Source organism: Leopardus geoffroyi, chromosome B1, assembly GCF_018350155.1.
Source record: "Leopardus geoffroyi isolate Oge1 chromosome B1, O.geoffroyi_Oge1_pat1.0, whole genome shotgun sequence".
NCBI classification, from domain to species: domain Eukaryota; kingdom Metazoa; phylum Chordata; class Mammalia; order Carnivora; family Felidae; genus Leopardus; species Leopardus geoffroyi.
In genome coordinates, this window is record NC_059327.1 from 59419649 (window position 1) to 59439761 (window position 20113).

The 20113-nt window shown below is 40.8% G+C and overlaps 1 protein-coding gene across 5 annotated transcripts in view; it reads right to left on the reverse strand.

Moving 5' to 3' along the window:
* PALLD (palladin, cytoskeletal associated protein) overlaps positions 1-20113 on the reverse strand; it is a 408001-nt gene that overhangs the window by 54284 nt on the left and 333604 nt on the right. The window lies entirely within an intron of this gene.

Here is a 20113-nt window from a genome sequence, read left to right on the forward strand (position 1 = left end):
CAAATTATTTGTGTGGCCTTAACTGAGACAGGTCTCAGTTTTTTCTTATCTGTGAAAAAGCAAGTTGGACGACTGTTAAGTAGTCCCTTAACATAGGTTTTAAAGTTCCTCCAAGCTATAAAATCCACAATCTAGTCTTTGAAGATTGGACACGTGAATATTAATTTGTTTTATACTCCATGTTTTGAGAGGCTACGTTACTGAATATGCGGGAATTAAAAGAAAATAGTATCTTTTACATATTGACGAACAACACTAATTTATAAAGAGGACTTTTTAGATTTCTATGTTGGCCTATCGTGGGGTGCGTGGGTGGCTCAGTCACTTGAGCGTCTGACTTCAGCTCAGGTCATGATCTCACAGTTCATGAGTTCGAGCCCCACATCTGGCTCACTGCTGTCAGCGCAGAGCCCGCTTCAGGTCCTCTGTCCCACTCTCTCTCTGTCCCTCCCCTGCTTGCCTGCTCTCTCTCAAAAGCAATGAATAGACATAAAAAAAAAAAATTAAAAAACATATGCCTATCACTGAAGAAGTGAACCACATTTCTGAATAGATCATAAGCTGCCAATAACATTTTGTACATATTTCAGTCTTGCAAAGGTAAATAAATGAGTGGAAGCCACGGTTGGACCTGAGTCCTCAAAGAGTAATTTGTTTTCATTTAAAGGTTGACCATTGTTAGTTTATTTTTTTAATCTTTTTAAAGTTTATTTATTTATTTTGAGAGAGAGCAACAGAGCAAGAACACATAGGGGGGGGAAGAGAGAGACTCCAAAGCAGGCTCTGCACCGTCACAGAGCCCAACGCAGGGCTTGAACTCACAAACCGCAATATCATGACCTGAGCCGAAATCCAGAGTCGGATGCTTAACTGACTGAGCCCCCGGTACTCCTGACCATTGCCAGATTAAATGTTAACAGCCAAGTTATATAAGCCAAGGGTTCCACAGTGTGACTATAATCATTGCCTGATCACCAGGCTCCAATTCCAACCTCTTATCCAAAGAGGAAAAAGGTTCTTGAAAAAAACTCAAAAATGCATTTTGGCAAGCTCAAGAGAGGTAGCTTAGCAGCATGCACTAAGAGACTTGTGACCACAGAAAAGAACTGCAAATTTTAAATGGCTCTGACCTTTCTTAGCTTATAACCAACTGACCTTGACATTCCTTAGAGGCCAAAGGAGGAGACACAGTAATGACAGTGCTGACTGACCTTCCCCCTCAGGAGGCAGATCCAGTCCTTCCAGCAGTAAATGAAGCTTATCAAAATGTGTCTTTGGAAGAACTGTAACAAATGAGGTTCCCTCCCTGAGAAATGACTAAAACCATGAAAATAATTATTAGATAAAACAGCCCAATTACTTAATGTAATTACTCTTAAGAAAAAACGAGACAGATTTACCATAGCTACATGAGGTTTCAGCATGGTTATATACAACTGTATATAGTCAAGAGGCATTTACCTGGCATTTGATTAAATGGAGTTTTCTACAATATGATACTTATGACCTCTCAATACAATTAAAACCCTGCAACATCTTGCAATGCCTTTTGAAAGAAGAAAACTTCATAGTATATACAGCTATAGTATTGAGCTTGTCTTATTGTACTTTCTTAATCTTTTCCAAAGCATGTAAATAATAAAGTTTATTGCACAGTATACTGGGTTTTATGATTAGATTATAAGATTTTACAAATTAGGTGGCCCTTCATTTAGGGAAGTAGTATAGACACCTGGATGAGATTATTCTTTTTAAAATTTAAAACAAACAATGGAAAAAAGCTACTGGGGTATAAATATCTGTAAGATGAGGGGCACCGGGATTGCTCAGTTGGTTAAGCATCTGACCTCAGCTCAGGTGGTGAGCTCACCGTTTGGCTCATGAGTTCGAACCCTACAACAGGCTCTCTCCCGTCAGTATAAAGCCCACTTCAGATCCTCTGTCCCCCACCTCTCTGTCCTTCCCTTTCTCGCGCGCTCTCTCTCAAAAATAAACACACATTTAAAACATAAATAATAAACAAATAAGTATCTGTAAGACGATATGAACAGGAGATTCACAGAATGACAGATGGAAGGAATCCGGATCTTGTACAGCAGAGTAAGAAGTACATTGTCAATATCATGCAGGAGGCCACGTGACTAGGTTTTTGCTTCCAGCTACTCATGTGAAAACACCAAGGTACAGACTTCTTTCACTAACAGGCTTTCACTAACAATGAAACCAGAAAGCCACTTCTAACAAGAATACAGATAAACAGTCTAAAAACCAAAGGAAAGATATGGTATCAATCAGTCAGGCTCCAACAAGGGAGTTGTGTTCTTCCCAGAAGAGTAAGGACTGAGCCCTTGCTTAGGAATCACGCACAGCTGTTTGGCTAACAGTGTTATGTCCTAGTAACACAGTCACAACATTCGTGTGTGTGTGTGTGTGTGCGTGCGCACGTTTATTCCTAACCTGACCTTTCAAATACGATCTTCTATCTTGATCGTGGCCACCAGGAAACAGAAGCATATCTGCAATCTCAGAAGCACAGGAGGAGTTCATACGAGGGAACCAAAATTAATATGAATTTTTGTTGTTAATGCCTTCTAGATCAGACAGGATTAATGTAATAAGTATAGAAACATGAGTTATGAATTTGCGAGTGATTTTTTTTTTCTGGCCGTGGACATATTTCCTGGTCTCTAAAATACATGAGTAAATTAAAGATCCACAGAATTCATAAAAATGTGAAAATAAGCCAGAGGACACTAGTCCGTTTATGGTGTATGTTAAACACACACACACACACACCCCTCTCAAGAGCATTATGCTCTTTAAAAAGTATTACTTTGTAGCATCAGTAGGACATTAGGCCATTGAAGGAGTGACACTCCATCCTTCACCCTGTTTCCACTTTGCAGGGTGGAGCGGGCGTGGGGCGGGGGGGGGGGAGGGTGCTTCCATAAGAAGAGAACCCTTTCCAGTGCATGGGAGGTGCATCTGGGCATGCTCATATCAGCCCTTCCTTCCTCTTCCCCTTTGGACCTGCTGCTTGCAGGGAGAGTGCGTTCTCCTCCCTCTTGGGAAGCGGGGCCTGCCCCAGCGAATGCATAATGCTGCCTGTGAATCTGTGAATGGGCAGCTATGCCTGCTTAACTGCAGGGGGAAGTATTAGCTCACTTGGCCCAGCCACATACCTCCTTTCTCCTCCAGTTCTCCCCAGTACAAGTCTGAGGCTTGGATCCCTCTCCTTCTGTCTCCTCAGGTTATCCCTCCAATGGTCCCAAACTTGAAAAGGAAAAAGGGATAGCACCCTCCCTACCACCACCGCCTCAAATAGAAATCATTCATGCACTTCAGTGGTCCGAAAGAACCTTCGATATATGGGCTCCCTTGCTACTTAGTGTATTTTCAAACCATTAGTCATTATTTCTCCAGCCCCAGCTCTGCTCAAGGATGGAGAAGGTGTGGTGGCCTCCGATGGGCTCAGTACAACAAAATAGGAGCATTAAATAGATGCATTCCCCCTTGGAAGGCGATTTGATGGCAGGATGCCACTCCTCATCTAAGGGATATGGAAGAGCCCTCTACATCGTGCTTTCCCTGAGGAATTCTGGCAATCGCAAATTTATCCATAACGTTTCGTTTCCAGTGAAGTTTTAGTATCCCCACCTTCTCCTGGAGACAGCAAGTTTGTCTTTATAACCCCTTTCCAGTCAGCGGATCTAATTATGTAGTTGAAATTTACTCTTACAAAGGCCGGTAACATTTTTAGTTTCTTACCCATAATAAAATACTGCCATCAAGTTTTGATTGGGAAACTGGTTGGAAAAACAAGGCATCAACATAATCTTTTTGACCAACAGAATTTAACTTGTTTGGTTTAGAGAACTAAAGCACAAGGATAATGATAGTTCCTGAAAATCAGCAGGGTAGTCAGAACAAAACTTTTTCTTTTTAAAAGTAGATTTGTAATTATAATGAATAGCTGCAGACATTTCTGTACACTGTTCCTTTTTATCTCTTTTGGAATTAAATTCTTTATATTAAAGTGCACATGATAAAAATGCAAAAACATATCCTGCTTGATTTCCATAGGCAAAAAAAAAAAAAAATGAACCCTGACCCACAACTCACACCTTATATAAAAGTAACCAATACGTATCTTCTAGCTAAATTATGAACCTAAAGTACAGAATTTCAAGAAGAAAACATAGGAAAATCTTTGTGACCATCAGTAAGGCAAAGATTTCTTAGGTAAGACACCAAATGTGTGATCTACAAAAGAAAAACATCTGCTAAACTGGACTTCATTAAAAGTAAAAACTCATGCCCTTCAAAATTCAAAAGATACAAAAAGGACGCTATGAAAAGGTTCCACCTGTTTCCCTCCCCAGCATCAACTAAATACTGTTAACCATTTCCTGGTTGTCTTCTAAGCCAGGTCCTACACAAAAAACACAGATACACACTACATGGTAGTTCTATTGCATCTTTACAACAAGATATTTTTTCAACACAAAAGTTTCATATTCCGTACACTTACTGGATTATTCAGTTAGTCTCATATCTTGACAACATTCGCTGCTCATGCACATAGTTGAGACCAAATTCTTTGGAAGTACTTAGTTTTGAAGTTTACTTAAGCAAATGAGGAAAAGGAACAGATAAAAATTTTTAATTTGTTTGCCTCTGTTAAAACAAACATAAAAATCTTTCCTAAATTATCAGTCTCTCTGTGTATTATTTAGGCCATACTTCATAATTTAGATATGTCAGCTGTTATATCCTGGGGGAGAGATGTTGTCATCTGGGGCCTGGTCCTAAAACATTATTTGAAGTGCATAGAAACCAGTTTTTTCAGTGGCTTCCATTTCTTTGGGTACTGGTGTTTTTCAATAATGAAATTCTCTTTTAAAGGAAAAGGAGAATCTCTTGAGTCACTTTGATAATTAGAGGAAGTATTTGCCTAAGGCTGAACTAAAAACATTTTTCACACCACACAGCCCAATTCACTTCCTAAATGACTCATGTAATACTCAAATGAGCAAGAAAAGGACTCCCACGTCGCTCTAATTCATTATCCTGTTTTATTTCTTCACAGCATTTACCACAGAATTATTACATTTCTGTATCTCTTTTTATACTTTCTGCCTGAACACCTAGCCCTCCAGTCCACCCTTACTCTAGCCCTGGGAGGTCAGTGCCTTGGGGGTGCGGTGGGGGGGGGGGGGGACTTTTTCTGTCCATTTGTACACAACTGTGGTTCAGGATGTGAAGTAGGTCCTGACACATAGTAGGTACTCAACAGATACCTCTCTGCTAAGTGAACTCCATTTCTACCACCGGGATCGGCTCTTATTCCTGTCATATGGTTTGCAAATTCATCTCCAGCTGTGAAAAGATGGAGATGACCATTTAGAATACTGAACGCTGTTTCTGCTACACTGATTTAGAGTGTATACGCAATTTATATCCTCTAGACCTGTGCTGTCCAAACGCGGTAGCCACTAGCCACATGTGGCTATTGAACACTTGAAATGTGGCTAGTCCGAACTGAGATGATCTATGTGTGTAAAAAACACACCAAAGTTTGAAGATTTAGTTCAAGAAAGAGTGCAAAAAATGATCTCATTAGTATATTACTTACATGTTGAAAAGACATTTGTAAGTTATGGGGTTAAATAAAAGGTATTATTAAAATTAACTTCGCTTATTTCTTTTTTTCTTTTTAATATGACTATGAAAGAATTAAAACTGCACTTGTGGCCTGTATTTGTAGTTCACATTATATTTCTATTAGACAGCACTCCCCACAGGCCTGGTTCTAAAAGTCCCCTCACTGCTTCTCACAAGAAGATTCTGGACAGGAATCATACTGCAGGGCTTTAGAATCATGGGGGAGCGGTGATGGATGTGTCCATGGTGGTGGTGAAAAGCTGTTTTCCAAATTCTTATTCATTTTCTAACATATTTACTGATTTCTCAGCAAGTGATATCAGAAATTTTTCTAAGATTGTGTTTCTCGAACTGTTCCACTCTGCTGAGACATTCACACAGGTAGGCCTGTTCGGGGCACCCTTGGTGCTACTCATCATGATAGATGAGGGCACTCTACCATCTCGGACAGCATTCTCCTTGGCAGTAAGAGGAGTCTCCAACTCCACAGAGAGCCATATCCTGTGAACACGCACACTGTAAGGCCGTGGTTATGTGGGACAGTCAGCCCTGCCAGCCGCAGTGAGCGTGGGTATCGACCAGCCACGAGGAAGATCGGTGAGATGCAAGGCGGAGAGAGCAGGCTTTGGGATGGAGATGAATCTGAATTTTCTCTCATATGAAATACAATATAAGCCTTGGATCATTTGACAAAGCAAAAGCAAACATCATATAACACATCAACAAGAGAGGGAATGACCAAATTACAAAGCTGATGTTTAAATAAGGCTGCAAAATTTACTTTTCTCCTCTGGTTTATAAAAATGTTTAAATAAAAGTCTCAATGCCAAGGTACAAAAATCACAGCCCACTGTGTTAAAATGCACAGACTATGCATTCTAGTTAGAGAAAGTTTAGTGGATGGGAGAGAATCTAGATTGAAAACGGCCAGACAGGAGACAGAACATGGCTCTCTAACATGTATGATCTTACTTCTGAAAGACTACAGTCACCTGCTCTTGCCTCCTTCTTAAATTCCATTCTGAAAAATTGAGTCATTTCAACCATGGTATCATCATTAATTATCTATCTTTTCACCCCCCAAAACAGCATCTCACAGAAAACCTGCCAAGTTAAAGAGAGACTGCAAAAGATACTTTCTTCATCCTCAAAGGAGAAGATAAAAATGTAACTAAAAGTATTATTTACTCTTAATCAATCTACATACAAACAGGATGCCTGGAAAAAAACATCATATAGTACACTGGTGAGTATATAATTAAAAAAAAAAAAAAGCCTTCTTCTGGTGTTACTTACGGAGCTTGGCTAAATATAGTTAGCAGCCCTTATGCTTCGTAGCACATTTTCCCCTGGAATTCAGCTAATATAAATAAAACAAACGGAGGGAACCTGGCCCCCCTCCATAAACATTACATCATTCTTCCTTATTAGGAAAACTTCTTCAAACCTGCCGTTTTGCTCTAAACAATCAGTGTTTAATTCTCAATGAGCAACTCTAGATAGACAGCTGCCCTACCAGCAGAGGGCTGTTATACGGCAGGAGAAATGTGGGTGACACATAGGCTCATTTTCACAATGCTATTTTAATTCTCTAAACAACAGCACCATTATGGAAAACATTAAAAAGGTGCATATAATGCTCCTTGAAGAAGATACCTTTAAGAAAGCATATTAATATTAATATTAAATGTTAATATTTAACATTCCTCAAATTTTTGCTTTCTTTTTATTTTTCTGATATATATATATATATATATATATATATATATATATATATTCCCTCTCCTCAAACAGTCCTCAGTGTGATGTTTACTGTGTTACACAACTTTGGATGATCTTTTTCTGCTCTGAGGCATTACCATATTAACATCATAATCTAGCCACCACAGCAAAAATGAATGAGGGAGACTCTATCAAACTAAAAAGCTTCTGTAGCAAAGGAAACTGCCAATAAAATGAAAGGCTGGCAACCTAGGTAATAAGAGAAAAGATTTACAAGTCGTGTATCTGATAAGGGGTTAATATCCAAAATAAAGAAGGAACTCCTGCAACTCAATTCCAAAAAATACACAGACTCCAGTTAAAAAATGACAGAGGAACTAAATAGGCATTTTCCCAAAGAAGATATCCAAATTGCCAACAGGCAATGAAAAGATGCTCAACCTGACTAATCATGAGGGAAAGGCAAATCAAAACCACAAAGAGATATCACCTCACACCTGTTGGAATGGCTATCGTCAAAAACACAAGAGATAACAAACATGGCAAAGAGGTAGAGAAAAGAGAGCCCTGGTGCACTCTTGGTAAGAACGTAAACTAGTGTAGCCAAACAATGCAATGGAAAACAGTATGGAGTTTCCTCAAAAAATTAAAAATAGAATTATCATATGATCCAGCAATTTCACTTCTGGGCATTTATCTCAAACAAATAAATCGCTATCTCAAACAAACACCCTCATGTTCGCTGCAGCATTACTGACAACAGCCAGGACATGGGAACAACCTAAGTGTCCATCAATGGATGAATGGGTAAAGAAGATATAGTTAGTTATATGTATTATGTACGATAGAATGTTATTCAGCCACAAAAAAAGGAAAGGCTGTTACTTGTGACAACACGGATGGACCTCGTGGGCATTGTGCTAGGTGAGATAAGCCCGACAGAAAAGACAAAAACTGTATGATCTCATTTACATGTGGAATCTAAAAAAACTGAACTTGTGCAGACAGCAGATGGGTGGTTGCTAAAGGAGGGAGTGGGGGATGGGTAAAGGAGGTCAAAATGTGCAACTTTCAGTTATCAGTAAATTCTAAGGATACCACGTACAGCACAGGGACTATAGTGAACAGTACTGTATTGCGTATTTGAAAGGCGCTAAGAGAGTAGATCTTAAAAGTTGTCAGCACAAGAAAAGAAGATGTAAGTTTTTGAGGTGATGGATGTTAACTAAACTTAGTGTGGGGACTATTTTGCAGGAGTATATAGGTCAATTCACTATGTTGTATACCTTCAACTAACACACTGTTCTATGTCAATTATATCTCAATAAAACTGAAAAGGAATTGAATTTTGATGTGTTACATAATAAACTTGTTTGCAAAAACAGAAACCATGTCAACTGATCTAGACTTCTTGGTATGAAAGGTAAGACTGATGAAGACGGGTAAAGGAAATATCAATCAGAGCAAACCCTTCCCTGAGACAATTATCTTTCCATGAATATAAACAGGATTATTCATCAGTGTGCTGATTCTAGCTGGTATTTGACCTTTCTTTCATCTTGATATAAGGACTACTTTTATGAGAAATGAGAGAGAGTAGGAAAAAAAAAAGGTTTAAATCTAAAGTCCACAATGGTGCCCGGGTGCTGACAAAGCTAATATGATACTGTAAAATAATTAATTTATAAATGAACAACCCTGAGATGCAATGGATCGAGAGAGTAACGTGCTAATGTGAACACGAGGCCTTCTTTTATAGCCTTCAGCAGGTAGTAAATAACAAACCTCTCAGTTACTGTTCATTTTCACTTTGGTTCACTAACAAAATCAGATTTACCACAAGATCACGAAAATGTGGGAGGTAAGGAAGGGCTTCCAGAGAAGGGGTGTAGAGAGAGAAGGAAGGCCAGCCTGGAAAATGAGGGAGGACGGTTCTAATACTTCCGAGTTTATACTTCTAAATCTAGCCTCCTCCAGAACTTTTTTTTTTTTAAGTTTTATTCTTTCAAAGGAAAGAAAAACAAGTTCACCTGAGTCTTCTGTGCTCAGTAAAACCGAAACTGGACTGTGGACAGTCCCCGCTGTCTCCATAAAGGACTCAGCACTGGCAAACTGGGAAACCAATTCCATTTAAGAACTCAAAGAGCTCTCTAGTCTAACAGGTGCTACCATCTCCTGAGAGTTTTATCTACACACTTCTTACTGACTTTGGAATTAAAGGTAATGGTGTACTTCTCAGGAGTGTAGACCCCCGAGTTAAATCACCTGTGTTTAAATTAGTGGCTGAGTGTCCTTGATCACTTAATCTTTCTGAGCCTATTTCGTCATCCCTAAATGGGGATTGTAATAGCCCTTCCCTCTGAGGCTGTGAAGACAAAATTCCTTATTACATATGAAGTGTTTAGAGCAAAGCTTGACCAAACCTTCAATGACTGTTAGTAATTAACATTCAGGATGACCATGTAATTTAGGGTCCAAATGTGGACCCTGGACTCTCAGCCAACAGGCAAATGGAGAGCCCTGGGAAAAATGGAAATTGTAGTCCTCCCACTAATATTATATAATGTCAAGGTCACATAACGTAGACATAAACTAATGTATAAATTTAACATAATCTGTGCATCAGCAGGCACTAGAGAGTAAGAGATTAGATGGGTTAAGAATGTCTTTATAAAATGAAATCGCTAATAGTAACTTAAAGCATTTATCTGAAAAGAGACCTAACAGTAATATGTTAGTCCATTTTACTGAATTGAGAACATTCCTTTTCAACATTATATCCCAAAAATATTGTAAAGTTGAGTTTAAATCATTTCGGCCATGTTTTCATTCTTCCACACAGCCCCTTTGCCACAGACATCAGGAGATCTGGGAGCTGGGGAAGAGGAGCGACATTACGTAAAAAGGTCAACAGTATCATCGTATTTACCATGGATGCAGTCTGTGCTCAGTACAGACGGACCCAACTGCAACTCTACAAGTAAGTGAACTGTTTCCCTCCTGACCTAGGGAACTGTCCCCCGGTACACTGTCATTGCAGAAACAGAGAAAACACATCTGTTAAATATGAGCTTTAGTGGAAAAAATTCAGCTGGCATTCTCGTTTCCTCTCTGTCGTCTTGTTTTAATAGCACTCTTATGTAAGTTCTTTACTATATATAGTTGAGAGTGGGGAGCTGTGATTTGACCTGTTCAGAGGCAGTCAGACTTGGGCCATTTCCTTCCATCTCGTGCCCAAAGGCAGCTGTTCTTGAGGTCCAGCGGGAGCGGCCAGGATGCAGAAACCCGTGTTGCTTTAGACCCTGACACTGTCGTGTTGCGGTCTCTTCTTGGAGCTTCGGCCGCCCCACCTATACAACTGGCACCATGCCTATTTCTGACCTAACTCGCTGGGGTTGCCTGTGGAACCTCAAGAGAACATCTGGGAAACATTTTTTTTGGCATAGTCAAAATGTGTATTTTTTCCCCTGTATGTCCATCCAAGATTTATGCAAGAGCTAGAATTCTAACTTTTCAGTCTAAGGGTCCTGGACCATCCTACCATCCTACCAACCTGCCCAAGCAAGATACCAGTTGGTTTATTTATGGTCTGTTTCCTCTACTGGGCTGCAATCTCCCTGAGGACAGGGTCCCCATCTATTATATTCCCCAGTGTATTTTCTAAAGCCTGGCACACAGTCCATGAATAAATCCAAGAATCAATGGACAGGAAGAGGAGGTGATCTCTAACATTTACTGAATATTTAATAAACGCCAGGCACTGTCCTGTTTTATATGTATGCTTCCTCTCTCTCTCTAGTTCCCACTAGCTGTATGATCTCAGACAACTTAATCTTTCTGTATCTCAGTTTTCTCATCCACGGGATGGCATAATAGGACCTATATAAGAAGGCTAGTGCAAAGATAAAGTGAGACCAGCACTTGGCACAGAAGTGAGCTCTGCTGGCTGTTGTTAGAACCCTCTCTTCCTCCTGAGTAAATGGTACCATCACTGAGCCAGTTTCACAAGTCAGAACCCCAGGAGTCAGCCCTGTCTCTCACCTACCATGGCTACATTTTTTTTTTTTTTTAACATTTATTTTTGAGAGACAGAGAGACAGAGCAAGAGTGGGGGAGGGGCAGAGACAGAGAGACAGACGCAAGGAATCCGAAGCAGGCTCCGGGCTCTGAGCTGTCAGCACAGAGCCTGACGTGGGCTGGAACCCACGGACTGTGAGATCATGACCTGAGCTGACTGAACCATCCAGGTGCCCCTCACCTACCATATCTACATCACCACCAAGTCCTGCATTTCTCTCTCCTAATGTCTCCCCTGCAGTGTTCTCATCATGCAGCCCAGAGATTTCTTTTCCAGTTGCACATCTAGTCTTGTGACTCTCTCACTTACCGGGACCCCAGTAGCTCTGCTTGCTCTTGGGATAAATTTTGAATTCTCTAAACAGGCCCACCGGGCCTGCTCGCCTGGCTCTAGCCTCTTGTCACTGCCCCCATTCTCAGAGTTTCAGCCTTACCCTTCAAGGTGCCAATCCTCCTGCCTTAATGCCTGTCCCGTCCCCCATTCACCCTTTGGACGTCAGTTCCAATATCAGTCCCTGGGGAAAGGCCCCTTCTTCAGGCCTCCAAACTTTATCAAGTGCTTCAGCCTCCTGTCCTCAGAGACCTGGGCACGTTTTTCACAGCATTTGCCACATGAGCATACTCTGCACATCTTTTATCTAGTCTGATGGTTCCACCTGCCCAGACCCTCAAGGCCTCTTCCCGCTTCAGTAAAATGAGAACTGGGAGGCCACAGGCTAACACAAAGAAATGACAGCTGGTCTAGAAAACACCTGGGAATTGGTGTGGACTTCTCCCAGTGTGGTCGTTTCTGGACTTCAGTGTGGTGATCTGTAAAATAACCTATACCAGACTTTCAAGGCCAACATTTTTTTTAAGTTTATTTATTTAGTTTGAGAGAGAAATAGAGCACACAAGCAGGTGAGGGGCAGAGAGAGGAAGAGAGAATCCCAAGTGGGGGGCTCGAACTCACAAACCATGAGATCATGACCTGAGCCAAAGTCAAGAGCCGGACACTAATGGACTGAGCCACCCAGGTGTCTGAAGGGCAACATTTCTATTAAAAAAAAATTCTCTGTATATACATGGGAAAAGCTAGAAATCATGCTGCATAAAAGCTAAAGTTACTACGTGAGATGCTCACATATTAGGTTCCCCCAGGTGCCCCTACATCAGCTCTCATTTTTCTATTAATTGGCTGGTTGTCACTCTTCTCCCTCCACAGAACACTGTGGTCTTTTCTGTTCTCTCTCAAAAGACGAGAATTATGAAAACTGATTTTACTAATTCTAAAAAGTAAACCTGACATTTTTTGCAGAGTTTACCAGTGAATGAACAATTAATATTATCAAAAACAAATGAGGCAGAAGAAAAGGCAATTCTAGTTCAAAGTCCTCCTTTCAGGACTGTTATCATTGAGTCATACCTATTCCAAATATGTTATATAATATCCAAACCCAGAAAGCACTAGAGGAAATCAGAAATACTGGCCACTTAATTCACCTAATAGTCCACAAAACACAGTAAATCCAATTATCAGGGCAAAATTTAATGCCCCCTGGAAAATAACAAAAAACTCCAGCTTAAAGAGCAACTATAAGCTTCTTGTACCTACTATTAATTTTGGGGATGGCTTTTTATTTTTTCATTGTGTCTTCTTACCTATGAGCTTTACCACATGCTGGCACTAGACTCAGTGCTGAGAATCTGATAATGAACAAAACACAGACATGGAGCTTGCCTTCACTGAAGCTACAGGAAGCCAGCAAGCATGGCATGGACTAAAATGGTGTTCAGCTGCATTAAAGCAGTGTAATCACGGGGCGCCTGGGTGGCTCAGTCGATTAAGCGTCCGGCTTTGGCTCAGGTCACGATCTCACGGTCCGTGAGTTTGAGCCCCACGTCGGGCTCTGTGCTGACTGCGCAGAGCCTGGAACCTGTTTCAGATTCTGTGTCTCCTTCTCTCTCTGACCCTCCCCCGTTCATGCTGTGTCTCTCTCTGTCTCAAAAATAAACGCTAAAAAAAAAAAAATTAAAAAAAAAAAAGCAGTGTTATCATGGGAATGCAAGCTGGTGCAGCCACTCTGGAAAAAATGGAGTATGGAGGTTCCTCAAAAAACTAAAAATAGAACTACCCTATGACCCAGCAATTAAACCACTAGGTATTTATCCAAAGGATACAGGTGTGCTGTTTAGAGAGGACATGTGCACCATGTTTATAGCAGCACTATCAACAATAGCCAAAGTATGCAAAGGAGCCCAAATGTCCATCGATGGATGAATGGTCCATCGATGGATGAATGGATAAAGAAAATGTGGTGGGTGTGTGTGTGTGTGTGTGTGTGTGTGTGTACATTTGTGTATATATACATTGTGTATATATACATTGTGTGTGTGTGTATATATACATATACACATTTCCATATATATACATACATACACAATGGAGTATTACTCAGCAATCAAAAAGAATGAAATCTTGCCATTTGGAACTACATGGATGGAACTGGAGGGTATTACGCTAAGTGAAATTAGTCAGAGAAAGACAAATATCATAGGACTTCACTCATATGAGGACTTTAAGAGACAAAACAGATGAACATAAGGGAAGGGAAACAAAAATAATATAAAAAGAGAGAGGGGGACAAAACAGAAGAGACTCATAAATATGGAGAACAAACTGAGGGTTACTGGAGGGGTTGTGGGATAGGGGATGGGCTAAATGGGTAAGGGGCACTAAGGAATCTACTCCTGAAATCATTGTTGCACTACACGCTAACTAATTTGGATGTAAATTTAAAAAAATTAAAAATAAAATTAAAAAAAATAAAAGCGGTGTAATCACATCGCTGGGTATAGTCTGTATTTCTTCACTACACAATTTATTTAGCTTTAAACGTGTGCAGCACTGTATGTCTGATGTAAATACCTTTGGCATTCCCAGTCAGGTACTGGGGCTCTGTCTGTTCTGCTCCCGGCACTTCACCAGCCTTGCCAGGCAGCTTCTCTATATCTCACTCAGGAGGGCAGGTGATTTCCAAATCAACTTCAATGTCAGCAAAAGCTAGACTGTAGCCATAAAGCTGGTGTAAGCTTTGCAAGACCTTGCTCATTACACTCCCTTTCTCTGCTCTTACCAGCAACTCGCTACCCCCATTTTCCAGTTTTCCAGGAGACCACAGCACGTTTCCGGGAACACATGAAAGGTGGTGGAAGGGCTCAACATTGATTAGTTTTCTAGAAAGGGCTAGCATTTAGGTTTCCATTAGTGTCACATGTGCGTTTATCCGATGGGCATAGAGGAGTCATAGTTCTGTTTGTTTGTTTTTAACACCTAGCAGTAATGGCTTCTGATAAATTACTTATTAAAATGCTAAGGTATAAGTCTTTCAATAGAAATGGGTTCCAAGGAAAACAAGAAAATCCATTGAATTTCAATTCAATTCCCAAAACTGCACAATTGTCCTGTTAATGTAACAAACAGTTTTGGGCGGCTACGTTCTCCTATTTTACAGAAAATGCAGGTTTACTTCTAATTTATGGGGGTATGAGGGAAAGACATATTCTGGAGATGGAGAAAGGTCAGTAGTATCCAAAGTAGAGAATCCATGCTGGTGCGATTGGCAGGCTTGGAACACGCAGGAGGAAGGGAAGAGAGGCTGTGACGATGGAGACAAAGCAATGAAAGAGACCAAGCATAGGCAATGGTGCATTACACGGCTGGCCTGGCACATGGCCGCCCCGCTAACCTGCCCTCTCTCAGTGTCCGGGCCACACTCACTCTTGCTGTGCATGCGTCTTGCCCACCCACGGTATGCCAGGTCCTGCGATCCCATCTGGGGACATTCGTGCTAAGCATAAGTTAAAAGTGCACATTTTGTACGACACCTGTCTTCTTCTGATCTAGATCCAGGAGAGCATATTACAGATGACAGATTTAGAAATCATACCATTAGAAATCATATAAGTGACAAAAGAGATAGACTTTCCCCAGTGGTGGACTGGATTTTCCAGGCTTTTTGAATAGCTTCAGAATGTGAGGAACTGGCATCTTTTAAAGGACTTTTATAAGGAAGTTTAACACTGCAGGTCTAGATACATTAAAAATAAGCCATTTTATGGTCAGGGAAAGGTTTTCCTCTTATCTTCTGAATTTTTGGAGGGGGTGGGGAGGGAGAGCATCTGTTCCCTCCAGGAGCCAGGTGACAGCAGGAAGGCCTCTCACTCGGGAGGCAAAAAGGCCGCAGGCCTCACAAGCTACCACTCACACTCAGGTTCCAGCAAACACGGATACCTCGGGAGCTAGGAAAATTAAGTTACCTGGCTCTGTGGCCAGACACAACTTCTGCTTGTCATCAGTTCCTCATTTCTTAGTATGCCTCGACTATGAGGGAGGATTAAAGGAATCGATTGCTTTTTAAAATTAAATACATTGAACAACTGGTCAGGAGTTTATTCACTGTATTTTAGGACACCAAGTGTTAGCAAATTCATTCATATGTGTACATAATAACAGAGAATAAATATGTCCCAGGATCTCTCTTTTAGTGGCGGGGGCCGGGGGGAGGGCGGGTGTGGGCATGAGAGGAGGGAATGGAACCCGCGGCTTGGTTCTCCGTGCTTCTCTTACCACGTGCGGTGTGATCGGTAAGCCACGTGTGCTCTGAACCTCACCACTGCCAGCTACTCAACCTCTCCACGCTTCAGTGTTCTCTTCTTCAAGAATGGGGATGATACTACCACTGAGCTTTTTTATAAAGTTTAAGTTTTATTCTTACTTAAAGCCTATTTTAAAGTTTATTCTTAGGAAGTTTAAATGAAGTCCTGAATGTAAAAGTAACGCCAAACCTGGCTTCCCCAGAATTTTAGTTTCCTTTTCCTTTCCTTCAACACTGATGAAATGTAAAGTTTGGTTTGTACTGAAATCTCTTCTAAGATCTCAGAATCTAGTAGGAATTCAATTCAGACTTTTAAGAGCAGACATCAGGTTCTCTGCAGCCCTGTCCGTGAATTCAGCGTTGCTACAGAAACTGTCACATGTCAAAACATACTGTCTCCTCCTTCCTCCTTTTCCTTTCCACAGCTAAGTGCGCCGGAGCATGAGAGATCACCTTAAAAATGTATACCTCGTCTCTGGCTGCAGTTTCTACAATGAAGCAAATCTGATCTGGCTGCTTGAGCAGCAAACAACAAAACCTCCCAAACACTTAATGTAACCCCGAGTCTTCAAAAGAAATGCTTGCGCAGAGGGCATGTCCAGGTCTGGAACCCATTATGGCTCAGTTCTCCAGGGGCGGCTTATCTCTTCCTCTGACGCTATCAGTTGCCAAGGAAAGATAAGGACGAAAGTCTACTGCCGTGCCCGGTCGGAACGTGAATACATTCAAGAATACTATAACAGGGGTTGGGCTGCAGCCGAGAATGAAAAGAGAATGTTGTAATACACTGGACTCATTTACGTTCAGATGTTAAGTGGCTCTCATGCTGAGGACTGAGTTGTATACTCTGATTTAAGGGAAAAAAAAACCTTCTTACACCCTACAGGAACAGTTGCAAAATAACCTATCCCCTCTCTACTGAGTGTAAAGTACTCTTCTGTTACATTTTAAGGGGAAGTTCATTTGTGTCTGCAGTGACCTCAGAGGTTAATCATATTACAAGGGTGCCTGGGTGGCTCAGTCAGTTAAACGTCTGACTCTTGGCTTCACCTCAGGTCATGATCTCAGGGTTCATGAATTCGAGCTCCTTGTCAGGCTCTGTGCTGCAGTGCAGAGCCTGCTTGGGATTCTCTCTCTCCCCCTCTCTCTGCTACTCCCTCACTCTCTCTCAAAAGAAATAAACTTTAAAGAAATAAACTTCAAGAAATTAATAAAATTACAAATCACAGTGGAAAACAAAGACCTTGAAATTCTTTCTTTCTTCCGGAAATAAGAGTTCCAAGGGGCTTTGACATTGATGAAGTTCAAAAATGAAATACAGTCACAGAGTAGAATCTTCTCATTCCTTTGCTAAAGACTATGATTCAGGACAATTATTCAGCACAAAACACATTTTGTGAATCTAAGCCTTTCCTTTCTACTACTAAAGGTACAGAACGAAAGTATATTCCATATTGAGGGTTTGAATTCCACCAGAACTCAGAACTCCGATGAGCTTAATTCTAAGTTTGACAACTACCTGGAGTTTTTGCTTTCAGTACTGTCTCTTTCCTATACTGAGTTTGCTTACATTTTCTTCAAATTATTTTATCATCTGTAATGATATGAGAAGCCTTCTTTTAAGATGAGAGGGAGAGGCAGTGGGAGAAGAGAGCAGTTCCAAGTCAGGTCCTTCTATATGGCATACTTGCCAGGTTGAAAGGCAGTTAATGAATCCTGGTTCTTGCTCAGTAGCCCTGGCTTCCAGTCACCACCCACCAAGATAATAAGTACATTCAATCTTTAAATTACACAAATTTCTGGCTTTTGTTATTAGTCTTGGAACCCATCAAGGATAGGCCCTAAGAGGAGACAAAGTGGCAGGCTCATATTCAAGAGTGACCATGAATTTCAAGCATGAAGCCTCCCTTTACTTTGATTCACCTTCATGTCTCCAGGGGGTTGGGAAGGGGCCTCTACTTGCTTCCTCCCTCAGCTACAATCTGAGGAGACCCCTCTCCATCACTCAGCCCCACTAGGCTCAGTCTCCTACAAGTATAATTAGTAGATTAGGCTACATTCTTGCTCTAAAATTCTGAGTAACTCTGTTATGGGGAAGTGAAAAATAATGCCGAGCAACACCTATCGGGAAGTAGGAGATCAGGGTGCCAGAGTTTGTTCTACTGCTAATTAGCTCTCTCTTAATATTCTGAGGAGTTAGTTTCTTCCTAATTATTGTCCCCAAAGGAATACATACTCATTGTGGGAAATTCAAGTATAAGAAAGTGAAACTACTTGAATAATAAAGTAAAAGCGAAAATCCTTCCCCATCACCACCCACCAGGGAAAACCACTGTTAATACTTTAAAGCTCTCTTTCCAGAACTATGCAAATATAAGTACATATAACACATATATGTTTATAGTTTGGATTTTTGTTTGTCCACAAAAATTGGATCGTGTGTCAGCATTTTCCCTCAGGGATCTTTTATCTTCCAACAACGTATCATGGCTATCCATCCACGTCAGCACACACAGATGCACTTCACGATTTTCAATGGCCTCACGGCATTCCATAGTACAGATATGCCATTCTTCATTAATGACGGACATGTTCTCCTCAAGTACTCATTAGTACAAACAGTGTTAACAATGACGATCCTTGCACAACTTGCATATTTGTTTTGAGTTTTCTGTGGGAAAAATTTCTAGAAATTGTCAGGTCAAAGGGTATGTGAATTTTACATTTCAATGATTGCAGCAAACTGCCCTCAAAAAGATCTTACGACTGTATCTTTATCTGAAAAAGGAGGAAAGAATAGATGATCTTTTTCCAACTGAACTTTCAAATTAATTAAGAAGCCTTTAAAACCAGGATGGAAGATGGGGCAGTTCTGAAAGCCAGTCTGCTTTTAGCTAGTCCACTAATTTCAGGCTTTTTCTTCATTAGCAAGCATTAAAACTTTGTTTGGCTTTGGTCTTAATTGCCAAATTGACATTTTTTCGCGGTAATACGGCCAGCCAAAAATGAAGGTACTGCTTTGGGTAAGAAATGGACGTCCTGGCATTTGGTAGATCATCATTTTCAAATCTTACTTATTTAAGGAACAACATACTCCTTTACAGGACTGGTTCCCAAACGTTTGTAGGCATCAGAATTATCTAGAAAGGTTGAGAAACCAGATTGCTGGGCCCCATCCTCAGAGTTCCTGATTCAGTAGATCTGGGATGGGGCCCAAGAATTTAAATTGCTAACAGTTTTCTAGGTGATGCTGATCTTGTTGGTATGGGGACCACATTTTCAGAATCTCTTCTTTTCAGAATAGTCTTTAATTACTGGCAGACTTGCAATGAACAGACCATTAGCTTACTCTGGGTAGACTGTGCCTTATAGGAGTCTGAATGACAACCAGTCACTTTAATTACTGTAATAAATCTTCTTTCTGTTGCAGTTTCACTATCATGACATACAGGCCACCTGCAAAGAGCAAGCTACAAATTCCACATGATTGCTCCCTAAGGTTATCTCTTATGCCCCAGACCCGCTCTCCCTACAGGACCAGTACTTAAAATTCACATAAGACAACTACAAAATAATTGTATCTCTTTCTCCCTCTTTTTTTTTAAATGCTTATTTAATTTTGAGAGAGAGAGAGAGAGAGAGAGAGAGAGAGCGTGCGCGCACGCAGGGGAGAGGCAGAGAGAGAGGGAGACAAAGAATCCCAGGCAGGTTCCATGCTGTCAGCACTGTGAGCCCGACGCGGTACTCGAACTCATGAACTGTGAGATCATGACATGAGCTGAAGTCAAGAGTTGGACACTTAACCAGCTGAGCCACCCAGGCGCCTCTTCTTTCTTTCTCCCTCTTATAAAGGAAACTCTTTGTTGATCAGATATTACTAATATGGATGCTGATGCCTTGTTTGTTATTTAAGGCCTTAGGTTTAAGATGATCACCAGGTACGTACAGCCACTTACATTACACATATCAAATAGAAAAATTTAGCTCTCAGTTATTCAAGTTATAAAAGAAAA